The 20,087-nt window shown below is 48.0% G+C and overlaps 1 protein-coding gene across 1 annotated transcript in view; it reads left to right on the forward strand.

Annotated features, from left to right (window-relative positions):
• LOC125758642 (uncharacterized) overlaps nt 1-20,087 on the forward strand; it is an 86,011-nt gene that overhangs the window by 45,447 nt on the left and 20,477 nt on the right. The window lies entirely within an intron of this gene.

Consider the following 20,087-nt stretch of genomic DNA (forward strand, 5'->3'; position numbering starts at 1 on the left):
ACCGTACCCACAATTGCGTAATTTGGCACCTAAACGTAAAAAGTCAGTTTCACCGCAAGGGGGAAGTGATGATTTTCCATAGGAACAAATTAGAATTGGAATGTCACACTGAGAACGGCGTACGGCTCGAAAGTTGCAGCGCACTGCTCAAGCACAAAGAACGCGCGAAAAGAAACAACACAGGACGACTGCAAAAAAACAACTGCCAAAGCTCGGCACTTGCAGTGCGCTGCCCTAACGCGAAGAAGGACGCGCGAGAACAACCCAGATGTATACACAGGACGAGCGCTAACTAACAACTGTCACAGTCGTTACTTCTATGTGTTTGTGTTTGGGCAGCGTGCTGCAAATCTCTACTAGGCACAACCAACTAGCTCCGCCTCCATTTTGGTCCGAACCATAGGTCGGCAAAAAATGTGGAGCTCATTCTGACTCACTCACTGAACATATCTTACCCTTAGGGCTCACTCGGACTCAAACTCACCAAACTTTTCCTCATCCGGACTCACTCGGACTCAAATTTTTCTCAACCGGACTCACTCGGACTCAGACTCACCAAAATATATTTCACCCGGACTCACTCAGACTCAAACTCACGGCTCGATATGAGTCTGAGTGAGTCGACTCATGAGTCCGCTAGCCTCTAATTAGCCTTTTTCGACCATAATGTCAATGCCCGTTAACGCCAATATCTCGCATAATCGGTGCGCTACTTAGCGCATTTTGATCTCGTACCTTCAAAGACGAGTTATCTGAGTTCGCAGTTCAATAAGGATCTTTTTGTTGAAACAGATGACTCACACGTGATATTTCGATCAGTAACGTGCCGCGAAGAAGTTTGCGGGGGTAGGTCAAGGCACCTCTTCCCCTTCTTCCTCCTCAACTCATGCGTCTGATCAATAAATATTGAGCTGACGTATGAACGGTAGCGCGTTAAATTATGTGGGAGCATACGTGAGTATAAACGTGACCCGACATAAGGCTGATAGTGATGCTGAACTTGAGTAGATAAGACCATAGGTCGGCAAAAAAATGTGGAGCTCACTCAGACTCACTCATCCAATATATTTAGCCCTTGGGGCTCACTCGGACTCACACTCACCAAACTTTTCCTCAAGCGGACTCACCCGGACTCAGACTCACCAAAATTTTTCCCAACCGAACTCACTCGGACTCAGACTCACAAAAACCTTACTCACCCGGACTCACTCAGACTCACGTCTCGATATAAGTCTGAGTGAGTCTGAGTGTGTCCACGCATGAGTGAGTTCGCCGACCTATGGTCCCAACCGCCGTCCCCCACACCAGACATGTTAATCGGTGACACGGTAGGTATGTCGCCTGCGAAAACGGAGTGCGACTTCACCGCATAGCTGTGGTTTCTAGCCGTACCTATGCGCAACTCTGCTACCGAAAGGTAGCATATACAACAACTCTAGCAGCGGCAGGGTCACAGCGACATCACGGGGTACGGCGGAAGATGAAACAGCTGCACGCTGTCGTGGAGGCCAAGACACGAAAGCGTGCCGCTAATCTCGGAGGCCACGACGCTGTGACGTTGGTGTCGTTTAGACTGGATTGCATGCGCCGTCTTACCAGCATCCGAGCGACGAACCTTCATTCGACCTGGTCCGATGGCGAACGCCCGACGCACGGTGTACAACGCAGATCCTACGAGGACAGCATACGCTCAATCAGCAAGACACCCTTCTCAAGTTTACTTTGCATGAACGGCAGTGGCAAACGCAACGGCAGGGTCACAGCGAAGCAATGGGGGTGCGGTGGGAGGTGGAAACAGCTGCATTGCGAAGGCCCTACGAAGGAACGCCCGCGCGCCTCTCCAGTCCGGCCATGGGCGTACAAACTTTCCCCGTACGAGATAAGTGCTCGAGCACGGGCGCTTGTCCTGTAGGCTAATGTATATGTAGGAGGCGCGCGCATCCAATATGTGGTGAAACACAAGTGGGGCGACGAACTTTTCAGTGCGCCCCTCGCGGGTGAACACGCTGAAGCACCTCCGAGCTCTGCGTACCACCAGCTGCAAATGGTGGATATAAATAGATCGCCGTTAGTATAATGGATGACGTAACTTGTCAAGATGTACCTTTGGTCTAGTTGGTACAAATTCGCAGCAAAACAGCTCCGGCGAAAACAAGAGACCAGACGAAGAGGAGGCCACGTAACACAAGGCGCACGGAAAACTTCGGCCCACAGCTTAACACTTGCTGCACCGACTCCGGGACCGTCGCATTGCCGATAACGTGAACGGGGCTTCCGCTTACAGGGACTTTCCTTGGCAGCAGACCTCGAATAGTAGGCAGTACTTGCTGCCACTGCACTTCAGTGGCTGTGTTCAGAACACACACTCATTCCATGCACGGGCGTCCAGCACGATCCTTCGTTGATGTCAACCGAATAGATGCTTGAAGGTGGCCCTTATTGAGGCGAGCTTGCCGCATGCATTCCGATCGCAGAATCTTGCAGACTCTGCTCCTATGTCCGGTCGAAGGCAGGACGTGGCCAAAAAGAGGCATGACTTCAGGAGGAAGATCTTTGTGTCTCACGCAAAAGCCCATCAGTTTTCCACGGCACTAGGCAACCGCGACGAGTGAAGCGAAATAGGCCGGGTTAAAAGATGCCTTGTGCTACGTGTCCTTCTCCTCGTCTGGTGTGTTGTCTTAGCCGGCGCTGTATTATTGCGGATGACGTATGCTGCGTGGCGGAAATGTCTAACGAGGCGCGCTGCGGAGGTGAGGGGTCGCAGCTTTGAATCACTGGTCGCATATCGGAAAATGTTTCTTCCGAATTCTTTCTTTATAGCTTTTATGCAATTATACGTGCATGTACGGCGGCAATGGTGACGGCGAAAACGCGCCGAAGGTATCCATATAATGTCTATCGCAATAAAACTTCGGTGAACACCCGTAGTCTGTTCTAAACAATTCGATCATTTGGCCATGGCTTTTGCGGGATATGCCTAATAGGGAAGGAAAAATGAAAAGGAAGCGTAACACAAAATCCCATAAAAACTTGAGCAGCCCTTTTCCTAGCTGAAAAAATCGCAGCATATCCACGGAGTGAATGATGATAAGTGGGCGAAGCTGCGGAGGTTCATCGGTAAACCGTGAATCTTCCGTGAATTCTGCCCAGTACATCATCACCGACGTGAGATCGCACGCGTTTATACTAAAGGTTCGATGAGTTATGACGACTTGCAGCTCACTTTTATATAACATGTACGCTGTGAATTTTCATTGTTTAGAAAACCATTGCTTTAGAAAACATCTGGCGTCTTTCGTTAAGCAGCTGGCGTCTTTTCGTATTGCTTTAGAAACATCTGGCTTTCTTTCGTTTTGCTTTTACAAAACATCTGGCGTCTTTCGTTGGTTTATTTCATCAATCAACGGCGTTTTGAACAAAATTTTTATTGTTTAATCACGCACAGGAGAAATCTCACCAGGCACTACCTTGGAGGTAAACAATGGCTGCTAATGGGAATGAGAGACAGAAGAAGTCGGCTTTTAGCTAACACTTACACTTCTACTTCTACTAACGTTTCCTACAGGAACATGCCATTGGCTGCTAATGGGGAATGAGAGACAGAAGAATTCGGCTTTTAGTTAACGCGCACGCTGCGAACTTTTTATTGTTCAACAACGCACAGGAAAAATCTCCCACCGGCACCACCTTGGAGGTCAAAGCGTAAGACTGGTTACGCACTACGACTACGACTACGAGGGACGAACGGGTGCCGCCTTAAGGAGCTTCGCCCCTAAAAGGGGGGAAGCGAAGCTTGGCATGTGCACGTACGCGTGTTAATACGCACACAATGATGCGAACGAGGTGGGCGATTTCCCCCACGCTCATACGTTCATGCGAGCAAAACGTGTGACGAATATAACGAGGAGGAGGAGAAACCTTTATTGAAGCAGGTGATGCCCCTTATCTTCCAGGGCTGGTCGACATCCCTAGTCCGGGACGTCATTAGTCGAAGCCACCACCCTAGCCCGCTGTACCAGAGTTCGCTGTTCCTCTAGTCCTGAGTTATTGAGCAAGGGCGCCTCCCAGTTCTGTTTGGTGGGGTTGGGGTTTGGGGTTAATTTTAGGTTGTGTTGGCAGGCCCAGGCCATATGGTAAGTGTCGGCCACTTCACCACAATACTGGCACTGCCAACTTATTTTTGGGTAGTAATGTTTTAGTACCGCTGGACATAGCAGCGTGTTTGTCTGTAGGCGCCGCAGGACGGGCTCCTCTGTTTTCGAGAGTCCTTTCGCTGGCGCGGGATACAAACGGCGTTTTTCGATATAGTAATCTCTAATTTCGCAGAACCGTCTTAAAGGTGTGGGACGGTCAGGTCTATCAGGGCAACGGGGAGTCTTCCGGGAAGTAAGTGCGCCGGCCGCTGCATCTGTGCCTCGTTACCCCGGAGACCTTGATGGCCTGGAGTCCACATTATATGTTTTGGGGCGGGATCGCGGTCCCTGATGCTGAATTTCAATATTCTATTGACCAGCGGAGACATTTCCCCTGGCAAATTGCTCTCGCAGGCTCTTAGAGAGTCTGTAACTATTTGTTGTGATTTAGGATGGGATACCGCCAATGCGATGTCTACCTCCTCCGCTTGATTTGAGTTGTGGTTTTGAAAGTGAGGCCGCCAACCTGCGTTCCTTGATGTACGACCGCCGCCCTGTAGTACCCCTGGGTGACGGTCCAGCCACGTCGACGTAACAGACCCCATTTCGGGAGCCAAGCCGTTTTTCGAGCGCTTCGGCGCGCGCTTGTCTTCTACCCACGTGGGCCTCCCTAGTCATATTGTGGGGAAGCGGGGACGCCCAGATTTTTGTTCTCCAAAGTTCGGTGATACGCTCCGTCTGTTCAGTTTCGCATTCGTGTCTGATCGATAGGCGGTCCAGTAGGCGTCGTCCCGGGGCGGTCTGCGTGAGACGCGTGTGCCGATTTGTCAGATGCGCTTCGTTTAGCTCCTGTATGGAGTTGGACTCCCAGTGCAGAGTGTTTCTGACTTGAAGTGCTGATGGGTAGGTCAAGGGCGTATTTAATTACTTTCTTGAGAATCGCATCGACTCTGCTGTCTTCGTGTTTAGTTAGTCTTAAATACGGCGTTGAATAGAGAATCCTACTAGCTACAAAGGCGTGGGCGAGTCGAAGCGCGTCTCTGCCCCGTAGTCCCTCGCGTTTGTTTGTGCCCTACCTGTTCATGTGTTCATCATGTGCCCTACCTGTTCCCCCATTTTGCGTAACTTGTCTAGCGTCGTTCCGTTTTTGGTTCTGTTATGTATGAGGAGACCAAGGATTCGTATTTCGGAAACCTGTCGAATGGATGCTCCTGATACCGTTAAGCTCAGGGTCGTCCTGTCTTTTATGCTTTCTCTGATGTCTAGAAGTTCAGATTTGACTGGAGCGCACTGCAATCCGCACTGTGTTGCATAGGCGTCCACAATGAAGGCGGCCTGCTGGAGGCACTCTTCAATTTCTCCTAAACTGCCCCGATTTGTCCATAACGTTATACAGTAAAACCTCGGTGATACGATCACGGCTCGTACGAATTTCGGGGTGATACGAATTTTTCTGTGGCCCCGGCCAAGGCCCATTAGCCTGCAATGTATTGGAGTACGGTTGTTGCGAACCGATCTGCACTCCGCGACGTTTGATACGAACGTACGCTGGCGCACAGGTACGAACAGGTGCGGCCCGCGCTGTCGCGGAAGACGCGGTAGTGACGCGCGGGCGCGGACATGTGCGCGGCGCGACCGTCAATGTTGCGTCGTTGCCTCCGAGATAGCGCGCGCGAATTTTTTGAGGCGTTTATGCGCCTTAGAGTTTAGATTACAGATGACGTTGACGTCGCGCTTTTTTTTCGTCGCGTTGACGCGTGCTCCGGTGCTCGAGGCAGCAGTGTCCTTGTACTGTGTTAACACGTGCCTGCCACGCCGATACAAGAAGACTGAAACTTGGGCTGCGGGTCCGTCATGAAGTCCCATGAAACGTGGACGAAGACCCCAAGAGACGAAGCGGACGGTCTGGCGAAGGAGCTTGGCCTCTATCTATCGTGTGCAAAGCGCTTAAAGGGGTCATGAAGCACCCCTTGGGCTGATTGAAAAAACACATCCTGCGGAAAGCTGACACGGCTATGAACTGCTCTGCCAAATATTACAGTCGTGCGCGCCGCGTAATGGCCACAAGCGGAGCGCGAAGTTGCCGTTTCCCCAGGCGCCCTCTTTTCAAACAGAGGCCGGTTCTCACTCTCGTCGGTGGGCGGGGCGTCTGTCCGCTGTACGTCGCAAAGACATAGCATGCTTATTGGCCGATAGCCGACGTAAATCGAGAGCGGCGTTCGGATCAGATGCGCTTCTTGCCGCGGAATGCCGCCACTTGCCGGCGCCGCACTCGCGCAAGCGAATCACAGCGGGAGAGCGATCGCGTTTCATGACGCGCGCTGGCGTAACTTCTTTTCCCCATGCCATCCCTCCCTGTCTAGCTTCCAGTGCGCTCGTCGGCACGAGAAAAGAAAGAAAGCGCTGGGAGCGTGCGCCAAACCCCCGTAACTCCGCTGATTCTTGACGGATTCGAGAAATTTTTGCGGCAATCTATTCGGGAGGCAGTACACTCCGATACTGAGGCCATTAGATCATTACTTGGAAAAGTGGTTCATGACCCCTTTAGGTCACTTGTGCCGCAGTACTCTGTTGTCATGCGGAAAAGCGTAGTAAGATTAGGAAGGGGCCACAAGCAGTCACGGGGCACAACATATCTGGTTCATTAATTACACACGCGCGCATGCACCGTATATTTACGAGTACAAGCATGATCGTTGACGTCTAAAAACTTTACTGGCAATCATTCAGAGTTGTTCATGACGTCGCTGGGGGCCTGAGACGCACTAAATTAAAACGTATGCCAACTTTCTTTTGTCGCATACCAAATATCCATAGTTTCTGGTGATACGAATTTCGGATGATACGAACATTTTTCGTAACCCCGCGAGATTCGTATCACCGAGGTTTTACTGTATCATCGGCGTATATTGCATGATATACCCCTTCCACCTCTGCCAATTCCCGCGGGAGCTTCATCATGGCTATGTTGAATAGCAGCGGGGAGAGGACCGCTCCTTGCGGGGTTCCCCGCGTGCCCATCTTGAATGGTCCGTGTTCCTCGTCGTCTATGCGGAGAATCGCTAATCTTTCTGAGAGAAAAATCTCTGACGTATGCAAAGGTGCATACTGCTGCAGTGGGTACCACTCAAGTTGGCCAGGTTGATTTCGTGTTAAACGTTGTCGAATGGTCCTTTAAGGTCGAGAGCGAGAATTGCCCTGTCGTTGTGCGTAGAGTAAATGGGCTGGATAATGTCTCGCTTGAGTTGCAGAAGGATATCTTGTGCAGACATGTGTAGCCTAAAGCGAAACATGGTATCTGCAAAGTATCCCTCGCTCTCGATGTACGTGGAGAGACGATCCCTAACCATTGTCTCCATTAATTTGCGAACACACGAAGTTAGTGATATAGGTCTGAGGTTGTCAGTGCCGATTTGCTTTCCGGGTTTTGGTATGAAAGTGACTACAGCTGTTTTCCAGTCGGCTGGGAGTGATTGACCATCCCATATTGCCTTAATGTACTCCAAGAGGTGCCGGTAGGAATCGTCCGACATATTTGCTAAAAGTGTTACTATGATGAGATCCCGGCCCGGGGCGGTGCCCCTGCGTAATTTGGCCAGCGCTGCTTTCAGATCACACATTTCAAATAGTGCATCGATCTGATGGTTTTTTCTACCCGCGTATTTGTACGCCTTCCTGTCCGTGTCCAGGGTGCGACATAGATATCTATCGCATAAAGCATCAGCCAACTGGGAGTTGGTTCCCTGGAAGCCGGGAAGGGCTCGACGGAGTTGTTTCTGTGCTTCTCCTGCGGTTTGTGCGGGGTCCACGAGAGTGAGAAAGAGGCGCCATGCCTTTCTTGTATTCATCTCTCTAGCTACAACATTACACCGTTTTATCCAGTTTGAGTCGTTGAGTTGTGCAGCGTATTCCTCTGCTTTTTTATAACGTAGATTAGCAGCTCTCAGCATGATGTATATGGGGTCTGTGTTCTTAACAAAGAATGACAGGCAGAGAGAGGAAACAATCCGTAAAACAGGGGGTGGATGCTCGAGCCAACGTTTCGACAAGTGGACTTTTCTTCTTCAAGGCTGGAACTGATTTCCTTAGCGATCGTGTGTATATGCTTCGTGCCCTCTCCAAAAGAGGGGAGAAGGGGTGGAGAGGGAGGGGGGGAGAGGCCATCGCGACGACTGGGTGAGTCGTAAGGAACGAAAAAAAAAACAAAGAAAAGGTGGGGGGGGGGGGGACGGGAGGGTGTACGTTTCACTGAATGATTGTCAATGGAAGCACGTGGCATTTTAACAATAGTAGGTTCGAGATGCCTAGAAGAAGGGATTAACTCTCATTCGTTTTCGTTGTGTACGTACCATATCGAATAGATTCGAGAGCCCCCTTAGAAACGGTAATGCCTGCTGGCTGGAGTGTATTGAACTTGTGAATAAGGTATGATTCTGTATATTTTCTGCCTCTTGGGGACCGGAAGTTTGACTGAAGTATGTAAAGTTTGAGATCTTCGAAGTTGTGACCTGCTACATTAAAATGCTGTGCCACTGCTTTGGGTAACTTTTTCGCTGTGTCCGCGCGATGCCCGTTTAATCTAACATTAAGAGGTTGTCCCGTTTCGCCAATGTACCGTTTTTGACAATATGAACATTCGATCATGTAGATAACGTTTGAACTAGTGCAGGTGAAACTAGATTTTATATGATGGACGTAATCACTTCCGGTGCTTTTAACTATAACGTCATCTTGAAGGTGCTTACAAGTCTTACATCTTGGACGAGAACACGGTGTTATGTGGGCAGTAGAATGAGGGTTTACTTTTGCGTGCACTAACATGTGCTTAAAATTTTTATTGCGGCGATACACGACCTTTGGTACTCCAGGAAACGCTTTTCTAAGGCGCTCGTTGCTTGCCAGTATTGAGTAATACTTACGGAGGATATTATATATGTTTGGTAGTGCATTTGAGGGTTTGGTTATAAATGCTGGCGGCTGGTTAGGCTGTGCTACGGGGACCCTTTGAGCTAGTGATGATTTCCTATCTAGTTGACATGCTTCGTTGAAGACCTTGTTTAGAGCACCATGCGGGTAATTTCTTTTAACTAATGTTTCCTTTAGGTTGCTTAAGTAGTGAACGTAGTCGTTGTCATCGCTACAGATCCTTCTTATACGCCTCGCCTGTCCTACAAATATCCCTTGTTTGCAGTGTCGCGGGTGATGACTAGTGTAATCTAGGTATTGCTGGCTGTCTGTTGGTTTTCTGTAAAGCGTCGTCTTTAATTTTCCTGCTTCAATAGATACCGTCGTGTCTAGGAAGTTAATTTCACTGGGAGAATGGTGCATGGTGAATTTAATACTAGAGTGAAACTTGTTACAGTGGTCAATGAATGCGTTTAGTGTACTTACGCCATGTTCCCATATGATAAATATGTCGTCTATGTAACGGAGATAGGTGGAAGGCTTCACTGGACATGACTCCAACAGCTCCGATTCTAAGTGTTCCATAAAAATGTTGGCGTATGTTGGCGCAAAAGGGGTTCCCATGCTAGTGCCGAAAGTTTGCAGGTAGTAGGACGAATCAAATTCAAAATAATTTAGCGTCAGGACTAGTTTAAGTAACGATAGGTAAACTTCAGCATTATGTGCTTGCTTGCTTTCTATGAGTGATTTTGAGACCGCTTCAATCCCTTCATCGATAGGTATATTCGTATACAAGGAGCAGACATCTAATGTTACCAGAATGGCCTGATCCGAGAGTGTTTGTGTTTCGTTAATAGAATCTATTATTCGAAGGAAATGAGGTGTATCTTGAACAAAAGACGGTAGTTTAGATGGTATTTTAGATAAATGATGATTTAGAAATGTTGATAGCGACTCAGTAGGTGTATTGTTGTTAGATACTATAGGCCTGCCCGGGGTTTGCGCGATAAGCAGTTCATCTATGGACACCTTATGCATCTTCGGAAGAAGGTAGAAGCGGCCTGCTTGCTTGTTTTTAGGCATCAGGAAGCGGTGCTCAGAGTGTGTGATTGATTCCCTAGCTAGAAAATCCGTGATCGTATGTTGTATGCTATTACTATATTCTTGAGTCGGGTCCATGGCTAATTTTCGATAGTGCGTATTGTTGCTGAGTTGTCTGATAGCTTCGTTTTTATATTTTTCTATAGGCCAGATTACTCTACTACCTCCTTTATCCGCTGGTTTTATCACAATGTCTTTTCTGTTTGAAAGTTGTTTCAAGACCTCGTGTTCTGCGTAAGTTAAGTTCTTCGGCTTTCGACTCCGTTTAGCTGTGCTCAGAATTTCCCTTGAGACTAGCTTTATATATTGATCTAACTCTTGGCATTGTTCTGCATCTGGTGTCCAAGTGCTTGGCGGACGCAAACAGTCATTGCTTACGTCTTCCGTATCCGCCTTATCAAAAAAGAATTCCTTGATGCGCAAACGTCTTGAAAACTCAGTTATATCTTTGTGGAGCTCGTACTCGTTCACTGCATTGTTTGTCGGACAAAATGTAAGGCCGCGCTTGAGCAGATCTATATCGACTGGACTTAAGCTTTGTGATATGTCTACCACTTCGCTGCGGCGTTCTGGGTGTTGGGCTGGGACTGCGGGGCTTTCTACCGCGTTCATCGAATTATTGAGGGCAGAGTTCGTAGCATGATTTTCTTTGCGCTTTTCCTTGATCAGCAATTTATCTTGTCTACGTTCTACAAACTGGGCAAGTTCTTCAGTTTCCTCTGCCACGTGCTTCCATTGACAATCATTCAGTGAAACGTACACCCTCCCGCCCCCCCCCCCCCCACCTTTTCTTTTTTTTTCTCGTTCCTTACGACTCACCCAGCAGTCGCGGTGGCCTCTCCCCCCACCCCTCCCCACCCCTTCTCCCCTCTTTTGGAGAGGGCACGAAGCATATACACACGATAGCTAAGGAAATCAGTTCCAGCCTTGAAGAAGACAAGTCCACTTGTCGGAACGTTGGCTCGAGCATCCACCCCCTGTTTTACGGATTTTTTCATCGCAGCTTCCATCTTCCATTTCCTGCCGTTTCCAGGCAGAGAGAGGGTCATCTCCATGAAGAAACTGCCACCTTAAGCGTGTAGCTCTGTCTTCGTCAGTCGGGCTAACACGCTTGAGTAGGATGGTAAACACGTCCTCCTCCCGAGAGGTCCACGTCTTCAGTCTACAAGGTTTTCTTTTTGCGATCTTTTTTCCCTCGAACGGAGAGCCGTGATCTCAGCACTTAACATATTGTGCATGTGCAGGCGAGTGTAACCCCCCAATGTGGCTGTTTTTTTTTACTGTGTTTCTCAATGTTTGCTTTCACCGTGGAGACAGGGGAGGCTGTTTTGCGGGCTATCCGACTGTGTAGCGATGTTTGCATTGGCTGTTTCTCCGTGTTTATTGTTCGAGCGCACCGGCTCAGACTGCTGAGTTTTTCTAAGAGGAAAAGTGTGGTGTACCTTGATACACACACCCAAATGGACGAGCTTGCAGTTCTTTCGCTGCAAGCTCTTTCGCTGCAAGCATACAGGATGAATTGTAGCTAATAAGTGAACCTGCCGTCTGTATTGCTAAATTTATGTCTAAACGATGGTGATTGCTCAAAGGTTGTAATATCAATATATTAGTTGAATATTATATTTTAGTTGAACCAATGGGCTCAATAATCTTTTTTTGCGCATGAGAAAGGTGTTATTTGCCGTGACTTTTAAAATGTTCAAACACGATCATACGAAAGTGCATGTGATCGGAATTTATTTTGTGTATATTCTTTCAAAACTACGATAATGCATGGATTTATAGGCGCTGCCACTCTGACTGCTTGAATTTGAACAAGTGTGGCAGAAATAATGTGAGTTGAAGGTAACCTATTTGGGTGAGTACCGAGACTGCTCTAACTGATACCTATTGATTGATGACTGGAAGCAATATTCTTGTTGGCCTAGAAAATAAGCGTCGTCGATGATGGCGACACCCCATAATGTCTCTGAATTCTGGCGTTGGCGCCAGTGCTCTGGCAGCTGGTTTAGAGGCTGTGTTAGGTGAACCGCAGCCGTCACTGGATTCGGTCATAGATCAGAAATAACTTGCTGATTCATTTTGTATCATGTCTTAGAGAACGCTGAGATTAGCGCGGCTAGCGCAGACAAGGTGGGCGGCACATTGCAATGACACCCGAGCGAATTTCCTGTCCTTGGGCTGTCCACAAAGCCCGCGAGGCGGCTGAGCGGTTCGGCCTCTCGGTCCCCACGTAGGAGCAGCCCGCGACACAGTGATCTGTGTTTCGGAGGACCAAATAAAAGTTTATCCAATCCAATCCAACCACTTTCACGCACAACACAAATATCCGACTGCAACTTCGTTGCATCGAGGTGGTCGTAGGTGCCTTTTGTGGCAATGAAAACCCACAAAAATCTTGCAAGCTTGACAATGAATTCTACACTGCCGCACGAATCCACAGAGTACACAATGGAGCACCCAAACCCAACGAAAACACGCGGCTGCACAACGGATGAAGGCAGCCCTGCAAGGTTCACAAAGACGGCAGACAAGGACGACACAAGCGTGCGCGTCACCAAACGCGCATTCGTGAAGCGCAACACGAAGCGCGCATGCGTGGCTTTTCTTTTTCTTTTTTTTCCACAAATATTTTGCTCCCACAAGGGCGTTTTTGCGATCAGTGCGGGTTGTTTTGTTTTGATGGTGTTTATATAAAAATCGCTGGCCCCGAAATGACATTCTAGAGTTGCTTTTGGTGCTTATTACTTTTCAGTTTGTATTTATCCAGAAAAAAAAGCGTTCTGGCAATTTTTAAGAAACACAAATTTAGGAGCTCCACGTTAAGCTCATTTCGGTAGAACCAAGGGAGATGCTGTGGTTTGTTGAGTTGGTAACAAACTTCCAGGGCGAGATGATGTGAGCCTCTTCTAAACATCAAGCGAAATTGATTTAGGCTACTTTGCATGGGTGCCACTCATCTCTTTTCCACCGTCCTCTTGTCCAGGCAAAGGGAATGTCGGACACGTTGACAGGGCGAAGGGCGCTGATAACACCAGAAGTTTTCATACGATATCCTAAAATTCTTGAGTATGCGTTCTTGATTGCATTGTGCATGCAGTGGAGTAAGCTCCTCGTAAATGGCAGCGAGAATAAGGCAGCCAGGAATAACTACAATTTCAATTCCTTACTTGAATATAAGTGTTCTTTGGATGATTACACTGATTGTTCATTCAAGTTAACGTGCTCTGGAGCTTAAAAACCTCGCTAAAATGCTGCTGGGTGCTTTCACGCACCAGTGTTGTATAATTAGCAACTATATCTGTATATGCATCATACAGTGAACCCCACACTTCGCGAACTAGACACGGATAGTAAACTTTTTCTGGCTAAATAGCTGTGAGCAGCTGTCTAATACTAAATTAAGACAGTAGGCCCTCCCTGAAAATAATTCTTTTATCCCATCTAGAAGCTCATCCCGAATTTTCGCTATATTATTTTTCTTTTTAAAGTTTTTTAGCTTGAACACTCGATGAGAGCTTTCAGTTTTCTGGCCTCACACCAGCGACTTTTGAACCTTTTTTAGCTGGGGGAAGAACCAGCAGAATCTCTAGCGTCTGTGTTATGTCCTAGGATTTTACAGGAGAATGCGTCGTGCATTTGCTTTAGGGAGAACGACGTGTGATGTATTTCTGAGTGTCTAGTGCCAATTTTAAGCCGCATACAAAATGGGCTACATGTTCAAATATCGGACGCAATGACAAATGTACGCCATCTACTGGGATTACACCACTGATGTATGAGAGAGAACATGGTGTAGCAATGGTATAGTGTGACGATATTGGCGTTCGAATTAAGCGCTGGGCGGGAGCCTTCCTTGACATTTCTCCAAGGGCTATAAATAACGATGAAAGTTTTAATCACCCGGCCCACGCTGCAAAGTGCGAGCACCTTTGCCTACTGAGACCATAGCAAGAGGTTTATGTAAACATGAATCAAATATGGCGGCGTTGTATGCAGTCTGTAATAGAGCAGCCGCTGTCGTGTAAATGCAGCCATGGCAAGTATTCGTTATCAGGGTGTCTACCGAGTTGACATTTCTAAATACCCTGAGTGAAACAGAACTTCTTTTTTATGTCAAGATGGGTAGAGACCATATCGCTCGGTGATGTCACTCTAATACGCATTTTAGAAAATGAAAACGACTTAATCCCATTTGAATAGTACATAGAACAGACAAACCTCAACATAGCGAAGTTGGTAAAAGCGGCAACTCACTTCGTTATATCGAAACTTCGTTAAACTGAAATTCGACCTTTCATGCAAGGCATAGTTACTGAAGGATTAATCTTAAACTGAAAAGGCCACAAGAATGCTCGACTAATATGGCAGCATGAAAAAACTTTTTAAATGCGAAGCATTTATTAGCGAACCTCTGGCACTTTGAGCGTTTCTATCTACGTATCTATCTATCTATCTACCTATCTAGCCGCCTACGTCTGGGTGCTCTCATGATCGCCTCCTTAACTTGGTGTAGACCAAAATTTGCATGGGAGGGTAAGAGGATTTGACGAATATGATTGCCGGGTCTTGACATGAATAACGCTAAAATCCTGTCGCGTACGTCGTCAAACCCTTTCCACTAGACACGTGTGGCACATACCCGTTTACCACGGGCCGCGGTGTACGGGTATGCGCCACAGGGGATTGACAGTTTATGTCTACCCAGGAACGGCGAGAACAGACATTGGTAACTTAAATGCTAGAGCGGTAAGGAAAACCAACATCGGCAGCGTTGACTCAACGAATGGAAAGAATGAAAATTAGGATCCCAGCAGGAATCGAACCCAAGCATTCTGCGTGGCAATCAGGTATTCTACCACTGAGCCACGCCAGGTCTATAAACTGGTTTAGAAAAACAGCCTACGCAGGTGTAATAGCGGTGCAACGTCAATTGTGGTTGTGGTGCTGGCTATCTACTCTTACAAGAAAGCAATAAACACTACATGGTACTCCTACGATGTGTACTCCTACGATACAGGCGTCATATCAGATTAACGTCTCTAGTTCCAGTGTTGGCTCCGCTTTTATAGCAGTCTAATAAACATTACGTTTGTTTTCCTATGATTCAGCAAGCTATAATGAAGCATTGCTCGACCCCGGAGGAATGCATTAACGAAAGTTACTTATGATATCCACATCACCGCACCGTAAAGTGCACTTCGTCCACCAGAACGACGCAGTGTCCTCTTCATTTCTTACGAGGCTGGGCGATGGCCTCATGCTGACCGAGGATGATGCCAGATTGATTGACAGCCGCTTTGTACAGGGGCGTAGCCAAGGGGGTGAGTTGGGGGGGTTCAACCCCCCCCCCCCGAAATTTTTCAGTTTTGCTTGCGTATATAGGCATGCACACATACAAACGCGCGCACGAACATACATAAAGTATGGTTGAACCCCCCCCCCCCCGAAAAAAATTTCTGGCTACGCCCCTGGCTTTGTAGACTAGGCTACGTAGGCCACATATGCCCAGGTAGTCTACGAATACAACACCATCCACTGATGTTGGTCTACGTAGCGCTATCCAGGCCAACCAGCCTCGACGGCCTATACCTCACCAACGCGAAGGGTGGCTTCAGGTTCCGACATGTCGCCGGCTCTCTCGACCAGGGGCGTAGCCAAGGGGGGGGGGGGGGGGTTGGGGAGGTTAAAACCTTCCCGAAATTTTTCAGCTTTGCTTGCGTATATATACGCGCACGCATACAAACGCACGCACGAACATACATAAAGTATGGTTGAACCCCCCCCCCCCCCGCCCCCCAAAAAAAAAACATTTCTGGCTACGCCCCTGCTGTCGACAGACAATTTGTTGACGAAATGACCGAGGCATCCACGAATTCCAACAGCTCTACTACACCACATACTTCACTACACATGGACCCCTCGTCACCACGATCACGACCGGATCCTATAACAAGTCATGACCAGCTGCTGGTGCTCACTGATCACGGTGATGATGCCCTTGTTCAAGAACTGTCAAGAACTTCTTGCACACATGCACACGGGTTCGTGAAACGTGCGTGCGTTCTCGGGACACGTATAAGCACTACATATCAGCTTAGCGCTACCGGTGTTGGCAATACCCACGTTGCCATTGGCAGCGTTACCCAACTGTAAACAACTGCGTATATAACACATATGCGGATCTTCAACATATATATGTGTGCGTATAAAATTTATACAAATCTTTAGCGTCATTTTGTAACGTGTCGCTAAGTAAAAAAAGTTACGCCACACTCACCTACCCGCCGTATGCTTCGCATAACATCGACTCCCACGGTACGTTGGATCTGCCGAATTGTTTTTTATTTTTTGCGTGAAAAAAAATCAATTTTGTTGAGCCTGAGATGCAGCAATCACAGTTAGATGCCTTGCCAGAGTGTCACATGTAAAGACGAAACAAATGCGGGTTTAATGCACTGTGGAATTGCGCTTGTTCTGCTGCTGCGTGTTGTTGTCAAATCCTCGCGCGTTGCCCAGAGCAATGCAACACCTTTGCTATCATGTTGCCCAACCGAACTATTTGCTCTCCACGAACGCAGAACATCGAAAACCATCCCACGTTATAAAAAAATAGTCAGTTTCACTGCGAGAGCAAAATAGTAAATCCGATAGCGACAAAGAGGAATTTTACATGAGTATAGACTAGCAGCTCGCTCCTTCAGAAAACGCAGCCGCTGCACTAAGAGAAGTGCCCTATCTATGATCTATGGCTCAGGGGCGGATTCAGGTACATAATGGGGGGGGGGGGGTACAAAGGCTGAAGCCAACGCTCAGCAGTGCATTTTGGTCGGTCACGCATATTTACAACAGCCCAGAGGGGATTATCGCGGTGCCTAAGAAGCCTTCGTTGGAAATGTGCATAGGGAAGCAGGAAAGGGTAGAGCAATGAGAGGTAGAGAGCAGGGACAAGATTCTCTTTACCCCTTTTGGACAGTGGCAGACAAAGCAACCTGACAAAGGGGGCAAAGTCGACAAGCAAGCCTGACAAAGGAGGTGGACGACAGGCACTGAAGGGAGGGGGCGGGGGCTGGTTTGGGGGGGGAGGCGATCGCCGCTACCGCCCCCCCCCCCCGGGATCTGCCACTGCTATGGCTTCAACGGAAGTTTTGCAATTAGAGCACAACACCTACAAAGGTATGAGCCGTATGCTGATCCCCACTAAAGATACCGCGGCGCACGCGACCACGCCCGCTGGTACAAAGTACGCACTTCCTGTCGGACTCACGCAGCCAGCCCCCCCCCCCCCCCCTCCCAACGCGCCGGCTCCTATCCATGTGCCCATCGCGCGAATGAGACGGCCGGCTCGTTTCATCTCTGCTTAAGCCCCGTTCATCGGCAGCGCTCGCGCACTTTCACTCGCACATGGAGCATGCGACGCGCGGGGTGATGTAATCGGGATTTGGACTTGATAGGGAAGATTATGGCGAAGGCAAAAAATTCGCGTCGGAGTGTCTATATAATTACTATCGCAAAAAAAAAGCAATATAGCTGCGGGCTAAGATCGCATGAAAGCACGGCAACAGCCTGAATTACGGCACATCCGATTATGGTGGAAACGTTACTGTTTTGCGACATCGCGCGCCGAATCGAGCATGTGGGACCCGTGCCGGTGTCGCGAATTTCGGTCGCCGCTATGCCATGGCTCTAAAAAGTTTTGTAATTCGGCTTTGTAGCAAACACCCACGTGGTGTGGCTGGTAATTGCCAGCTGCAGCCCCCAAAAATTTCAGTCAACTGCCTAAAACTTGTTTCAGCATTGCCCTCATCGGAAAAAAAAAGAAATAAAAAAGCTTTCACTTGCTGTGAATGGGCCCGTTAGTTGCGCTAGCTCTCGCCTGGAAATTTATTATATTCTTCACGGAGTCCTAAATAGCATCTTTGAAGCTCGGGATCAGAGCGAGTGAGCTCTCCGATAACAGCCAACAAGCGTCGTCTTTTTTCTCGCCGATCGGGATGGCTTGCCAGATACGAGCCTTGTCGAAGACATCCGCTTCCTTCGCGATCGCGATCGCTTGCAAGATAACTCAAGCTCGTAACATCTAATGCTACCGCTTCTACAACTAATCATGCTTGTTACTTGACACGCGGCGATAACAAAAAACACCATATCGGGCGCTAACGCACAGCACGCGCGAGAAAGATTACAGAACTACACCGCGTACTCCCAGAACATCCTGACAACATTGCGCGATACGATGTGTCGTGGTTCGCGGTTCCCGCATGCCACGCATTAGCCGGATTCTCTCCCACTTCACCGCTCCGAAGGCGATGACAGCATCAAGGTGCGCCACTTCCCCGCAGCCGCAGCGGCCGTTTGATTTGAAAAATGCGTTCACAAAATATCGAGCAAGCGCTACCGCGACTTTCGTCGCCTTTCAATAAAGATACCGTGGATTTTCCCTGATGGGAGCACAATTTCCCTGAGTTTTCCCTGAGAATTTCCAGACTACCCAAAATCCCTGAGAATTCCCGGTTTTCCCGGTTTTCCCGGTCGGCAGACACCCTGGTTATTAATGGTAGCGTCTGCATGTGCGTGTTTTTTTTTTCATCAAAACACTTGGGAATGTGACGTATTGTAAAATTGTAAAATTGGTAGTAGGCTGCCAATAGAAAGTGTGGACGGCTTCACTCACCAAAAATGAGGTTAAGTAGAGAACGACGGGTATTTCATTATGCTTAATTGTTGCTTTTTTATTATATGAATATTTCTACATTCAGAAGTGTTCTTGTTATTCCTTGCATTGATTGGTCGCCCTTATTCATCTTTGTTTAATCTTTCCATGCGCTTCTAACTCTAAAAACGACGGCTGTGAAGAAAGACATGAGGGGGACCAGCAGTTTGCTTTTTTTACGCTAACTTCTTGTTATCTCTAGTACTTCTGAACGTAGGGAATGGTACTTCTTTGTATTGCGTGCTCACTCTAGCCTTTCGTCGCACCTAGGTTGGATTTCCTACGTGTCACCTCCGCAGACGGAGCGAAACAGCGAGTCAACGTTTGGTAGAAACAAAGAATGGCTTCGTGAATCAGAACTGGGGCAATAGAGCGTTCGAAGGCGCCAGGATGAAAGACACACATCTAAGGAAGTGTGTCAGCCTCGGACAATAGTAGAAGAAAACACGCAGTAAGAGAAAAGTTGAGATAAGCTCTGAACACTCAAGTAGTAAGTCACAGATGAGAAAAAGATTTATCTAGAAAAAGCTGGCCAGCTGAGCTATAGGAAAGAGCATGCACTAGCCTAAAAACCTAGGAAGGCCGTTGCTGGTACAGACACTGCCGGTGACTGTATTAATCAAAGATTCAAGTTTTAGATTGCACCCGTCTTTGCTTGAATCGAAGAAGTCTAGCCTAGCTCCTCCGGCATTGCTATTCTAGATCAATGCGTCAGTGAATCGATCACTATTAGCACTCGCTTTCTTTGACTACGTACTTTGGAGCAAGGTGAGCCGCTGCAGAAACAGTCCATTCTCCTCAAGGGGCCATTGCGCGCGCAGCGATAAAACACTCGGATGCTGATGCCGTTGCCGACAATATCCTGAAGTAGTGAGCGTCAGAATTACTTTTCCATGCACAGTCCTTTTTTTGTCGTGTGTTATCGTCGTTTATTTTTGTTGTTCTTGGTGGTTTCTGTATAATCTTTCCTTAGTCGGCCGTACATTCTGTACTATGAGAATCACTATGGTAGTTGTTGTAGCGATCTGCTTTTCCTCCTGCATCTTGTGTTTATCGGCTCTAGCTGTGGCTACAATGGGGCTGAACCGGTACTTGCCTGCTCCGATGGTTCTCATTTCGCTCTTTTTCTACCCTCCTAGGGATTTCTCTCATCTTTCGGGGCTTCCTTGACACTAAAGCCTATGGTACGATGCCTAGGTGAAAAGAGGTTGGTATTCGTTCCGGCGACGGTTTAC

The sequence above is a fragment of the Rhipicephalus sanguineus genome, chromosome 5 (genome assembly GCF_013339695.2).
Source record: "Rhipicephalus sanguineus isolate Rsan-2018 chromosome 5, BIME_Rsan_1.4, whole genome shotgun sequence".
In the NCBI taxonomy this organism is placed as follows: Eukaryota; Metazoa; Arthropoda; class Arachnida; order Ixodida; family Ixodidae; genus Rhipicephalus; species Rhipicephalus sanguineus.